This window comes from Canis lupus, chromosome X, assembly GCF_048164855.1.
Source record: "Canis lupus baileyi chromosome X, mCanLup2.hap1, whole genome shotgun sequence".
Classification (NCBI taxonomy): domain Eukaryota; kingdom Metazoa; phylum Chordata; class Mammalia; order Carnivora; family Canidae; genus Canis; species Canis lupus.
This window is the reverse complement of record NC_132876.1, coordinates 103,040,261-103,046,260: the sequence shown is the minus strand read 5'-3', so window position 1 is coordinate 103,046,260 and position 6,000 is coordinate 103,040,261. Positions and strand designations below refer to the sequence as shown.

At 37.6% G+C, this 6,000-nt stretch overlaps 1 pseudogene; it reads right to left on the bottom strand.

Moving 5' to 3' along the window:
• Window positions 1–356: 356 nt before the first annotated feature.
• The window catches only part of LOC140627487 (large ribosomal subunit protein eL29 pseudogene), an 88,628-nt pseudogene continuing 82,984 nt past the window's right edge, over window positions 357–6,000 (bottom strand).

Sequence of the window (6,000 nt, the reverse complement as noted above, 5' to 3'; positions counted from 1 at the left end):
ATAGACAACGGGGTTTTAGTCCATGGTCATGCTAAGAAAGGACATACATTCACTGATTGTTGAGTGCAGGATTCTACACAGAAATTGAGGAGATCACTTATTACGGTGCACAAATATTCTACATTCTTGGTGCTTATCTGCTCAACACATAAATTTTTAAGAGAGATAAGTTAAAATCCTTCAATCTGATTTTGGAATTGACCATTCATTCACTCACTCATTCATTAATTCACTCATTCACTATTTATTTATTTATTTATTTATTTATTTATTTATTTATTTATTTATTTATTTTGACAGGTCCTGCCGCAGGTTTATTTGTACAAATAGCACAGGAGGACACCAGGCCCATGCAGAGGGAAGCCCAGGGGTCATACCAGTCCTTCTGTCCTCACACTGGCAAGCAGAAGCCTGTACACTGGAGACTTTCTGGGGACCTGGGCACCTTTGGGAGCCTGCGCTGCAGGAGTAGAAGCAGGAGCCAGAGCTGGGGTCGCAACTGCAGCCTAGGCCTTGGTTTGAGCCTTGGCCTTAGCCTTTGGCCGGCAGAGCCTGAGACCTTTGGCAATGCGGGCACGAGCATGTTTCCTGAGCTTGGGGTGAGCGATGTAGGCAAATAGATTGAGCTTGCAGCTGCCGCCCTTTGGGATCTTGGGATTAACCACCTTGGGCTTGACAAGAGCCTTGGTAGCCTCAGCACTCACAGTCATGGCCTTGGCATTGTTAGCCTGCATCTTCTTTAGGCCCTTCTTGTTGTGCTTCTTGGCAAAGTGCATGTTCCTCAGGAACTTGGGGTCTACCCCCTTAAGAGATTCATATCTTTGTGACAGGGGTTTCTTGATGCCATTTCTGTGCCATTTTCGTGACTGGTTGTGCGTGGTGTGGTTCTTGGACTTGGCCATGTCTGCACCAAAGCCCGCGGCTCCCCGAAGAGAAAAAGTCATTCACTTTTTATGTTATGATTCCATGTTATCAGGCACATAGAGTTTTAGGATTGTTTTCTGGAATTAAACAGAAAATAAATGCAAATACTTTTTTGTGTGTTTTCACTCTATTTGCTTAATCACAACTTTAAAAATTGATTTTGTTTTCCATTTTAGTGATCAACCTGATCTTTCTTACTCTTTTATGTTCTTTCATTAATCAAAACTTGCATTAACATCTTTTTCTGGTGCTTGAATTGGAAACTTAGTTTATTTTCAATCTTAACTTGTTTTTTAATCCATGCATTTAAAACCATAGCCTTTACAATTTAACAGTAAGTGCTTTTTATGTCTTTGCTTATTATGTCTTTGCTTATACCATCTCACTTTTGCCTCCTTTTTCTTCCTTCTTCTTGGAGTAAATTCTCGAATAATTCTTTCAGAATGGATCTGTGAGTGAGACACTTTCTGAGACCTCGCACAACTCAAAATTGTTTTTGTTTATCTCTATTGCCCAGTGATGGTTTACCTAAGTGTAGGATTCTTTCTTTCTTTTTTTTTTTTTTTGTATATTTTTTATTGGAATTCGATTTGCCAACATATATCTTTTTTTTTTAGAAGATTTTATTTATTTTTTTCATGAGAGACACAAGAGAAAGACAGAGACACAGGCAGAGGGAGAAGCAGGCTCCATGCAGGGAGCCTGATGTAGGACTTGATCCTGGGACCACAGGGTCACGCCCTGGGAAGAAGGTAGACACTAAACCGCTAAGCCACCCAAGCGCCCCCTATGGTTAAGATTCTAAGTCCAAGGTTACTCTCCTTCAGATCTCTGAAAACTAATTCACGTTATTTTAACATTCAGTATTAATAAGATATTGTCCTGGTTACTTGACTTGTACTCCTTTGCGAATATAAGCTACTTGTTTCCTTTTCTAGAAGTTTTTAGGAATTCTCTCTTTATTCTCACTTTTCTGAATTTATGTTATGTCCAGGTTTGAGGACAGGTTATTTTTCATATATTTATTAAAGTTACTTAGTCTATTCTGCATTCAGGGGATCTTTTCAATTTTAAGATACCCACCAGTTGTTTTTTTCCTGCTAATTTGAGACCTTGACTACTATTGCTTTATCATTTCTCTTTTTAAAATCCATTTTGATTTATTAATTTTTCTTAAAATCTTATCCTTTCTGCTTTATGCAATCGTGTGAAACATATTCAGTTTAACACCTATAAACAAAAATTCTGCTATCTGAATAACCCAGGCCTCTAATTCTGCTGTTTGCTAATTCTGTTGACGTTGGCCTACAGTGACAGATTCCTACTGTCTTTTCTAATTATAGATTGTGAACTCCTGTTCAGCAGGGGTTTAGTAGAGAGAATCCATTGAGGTTTGGTTTGAAAGTACATTTTCCTGAGGATTTTTATATTTGCTACTCTTAGATGCACCCAGCGCCATTAACAGTCCTGTACCAGGTTTTGTTACATTTTTTAAAATAAATATATTTTTTATTGGTGTTCAATCTACCAACATACAGAATAACTCCCAGTGCTCATCCCGTCAAGTGCCCCCCTCAGTGCCCGTCACCCATTCACCCCCACCCCCCGCCCTCCTCCCCTTCCACCACCCCTAGTTCGTTTCCCAGAGTTAGGAGTCTTTCATGTTCTGTCTCCCTTTCTGATATTTCCCACACATTTCTTCTCCCTTCCCTTATATTCCCTTTCACTATTATTTATATTCCCCAAATGAATGAGAACATATAATGTTTGTCCTTTCAGCTTCTGGGTAGTCAATGCAAGCAGTCTAAATTAAAGTTCTAAAACTTCATCATGGCAAGAATGTGGTTCAAATATTAATGAATGCTTTCTTACCTAAAGTCCAAGTTAGTAAATACAAATTTTGGTTCATCTCCCTTTGTTTGCCAGCAGTTAATCTCCTCCTCCTCCCTCATGTTCCATTGGAGGTGGAGTCTTTTCTTGGACAATCTTTCAGGGGTTTCATGCATGCCTTTATTTTGAATTCTGGTACTGTTTAGCCATTATGGCCTGGCCTGAGCCTTTCGGTTCGCGAAGTTATAAAATTATTTTAGGAGAAATCAAAGACTCTGCCTCCATTTACCACTGTGAAAGTATTGAAGCAAGGACTCCATTAGACTGAGTAGCCCTAATGTCTTGGTAGCTTAAGCTAGCGAACCAAAACTTAGGCCAGAGTCAACACATTTGAATCCTAGAAAATGAAACTGAAGAACAACCAATCACACACAGCCAAATAGGCTTTCCCAAATAAGGCAACTACTTAAGCTATAGTCAATCAATTTTCTTATTTTGCTTCCATGTCTTCTCTATTAAAAATCTCTCCTTTAGTTCTTGTTGATGGAGTGTTCCTAACCACTTTCGATTTGGATTCAAATCAATAAATGCTCAAATAAACTCATAAAGTTTAAATGACTCCATCTACCTTTAACATCACCGAGGCTCTCATTTCTTATGCCTTTTTTTTAATCTGTGGAGATACCCTCTTAATATATTGTAAATTTTGTTCTGCACTTAAGGCTTTGTTGAATATTTTACTCAAAATTTCTAGATATTTTCAGCAGAAGTTCCTTCAGATTAATCTAGTCCTTTATGGTATGTGAAATATTCCTTTCTGTTTTTCCATTTTTCAGGGTTTCCTCATTGTTTCCTTTTTGTGTTGTGTCTTGGCTATGATTTACAAAATACAAAATTTTTCTGCTTTTTTTTCCTATGCTTTTGAAGTAGGAGAGAGCAGTATACTCTTATATGACATCTTAAATTAGAACCTCTAATTAATACTTTATACTGGGGTTAGAATTATATTTTATTGTAAAGCAAAATCAACCATGTCATGCTTGTTTTTTAAAATTCCTCAAAGACTACCTACTGGGGTTGTAGAACAAGACCTGATACCTTCAAAGTGCTAATCAGCTCTCTTGAAATTTGGCACGCAGCCAGAGGGATCATTAGTTAAAACTGTCCTCAATGTAATGATGATGAAGGGCCTCTCCTTGCCGTAACTTTCTCCCCCAACTGTTGAAAAAAGTTTGCTAAGTAATTATATTCTTAGAGGTAGCTGTAAACTTTGGTGGTGGGAGGAGACCCATGTGTTTTGGAATGGGAAAAGCAACTGGAGTTCAAATTCAGAGCAGTGGGGATGTCTTCCAGGGAGTCAAAACTGTATTTATCTAGCTTTTTTGGTATAGGGAAGACTTTACTGCATCTAGCAGCAGTACCAGAGTAGGCACGACTAGAGTACTTGATGCTGCTCGACCCCTCTCCATGAAGACATGCTGACCTGTTGTGGGCAGAAGTGGAAGTGTGCTCCCCAGGAACCAAGAGTGGTCTCCTATAAGGAGGGGTCCTCCCTTTCAATAGCCAACTCAGGCACCCAGGTTTTGCCAGTGAAAACACCACTGAGCAAGACCCTCATGCAGACCTGATGTAACACATAATCCACTTTGGCTTAGCCTTATCACTCTCCTGCCCTACTTCTTTAGCCCTACCTGGATTTCCTTGTTTCTCTCTGTCAGGCAATCTATTTGTTATCTCTGTTTCATATCTTCTAATCTCTATTTGGATACCGTTTAGTATACTCAAGGCAACATACTTGCCACTCTCTGGTAGGAACATATACCTCACCACGCTGTACTTTCCCCCCACTGCCTTTCCTCCTCTGGATCTTTGCCACAAATACTGTACAGTTAAGTAGATTCATTTGGACTTAGTTTTCCCAGGTTCTGCCATAGGTTGAGGTTAGCTCCTTCTGGAAAATATTCTCCCAGTGTGTGCTTTTCATGTACTTCCTCTGTGATCAAGTTTTAATGAATACACTTATGCAATAATTATGTTTCTACACACATGCACATGCATGTGCACACACACACACAAGTCAGTAAAGCCTATGAAGACACTGGTCATTTTGTCTTGTTGATATAAGTAAGCTCAAAGCCAACACAAGCTCTAACCATAGGGTAATTGAATTAAAATTTTTACCTGCTATCCATTTTCTTATGTGAGTATAGTATATTCCTATGTGAACATATTTAATTTTTTATATATTTCTTTGTTCTCATGCATATCATATGTTGACTCAAAATATTTGAGTACCTTTAGAGCAAGACCATTGGTATATTTTTTTCTTATATAGACCCCAGCATGACCATAATATTGAGATGTGGTTTATTATCAAAAATATTTGTTGAATTGAATGGATACAATTAATAAATTAAGTACATAATTTAAGTTATGAATATAATTTTATGAATTCTGAAATGTTATGAATTGGAAGCTACGTGAAAAAAATATCACTCTGAAAAATTTATTCTGATGCCTCAGGAAATCATGCAAAATCTCCTAAGAATATTATGCTTGTGTAGAATAATAACGTACAACATCCTGAGTCATAGATATTAAAGGAACATCTAAAAGTATAATGTACAATTAATGAAGGAAAATTAAACATGCAATTGAGTTACTCTTTCTGCTGGAAGGAGAAATCAAATATACAGGAAGTATTAGTTTCCATTTATCTTCAAATTCTAATCTGTATTCACATACATGTATTTGCATTCACAAGTTCAGATTTAATAAGCCGAAATGATTATTTTAGGCTGTAATTGATTATAGAAAGCCTGTGAGGATCAGACTTAAAATGTAACTCTCACAATTCCATGAAGTCAATCAAAACACAAATCACCGGGCTTGTGATTTAGCACTTCTCTATCTTCATTAATTGTACTATTGCCCTGGGCAAATCCCATCTTTAGCTGAAGCTACTTATAAGATGGCAACCTTTCCCAAATAAATACAATTTACTGACACCCTCTCAGGCTGTGTGCCTAAATGAAGACACAGAATTACATTTTAATAGGCGAACCTTCTGTTTCATTTCTGTTCCACATTTAAAATGATAACTTTCTTCAAAAAGGAAAAGAAAAAGCAGATATTTCTGCTTACTTTGCATGCCACAGTTTTCCGAGGTGTAGTAGCTTTGATGAAAGAATTCTCATCGCCTGTTTTGAGGGCAAATCATGTGACTTCCCTTAAATTAGTGATTCT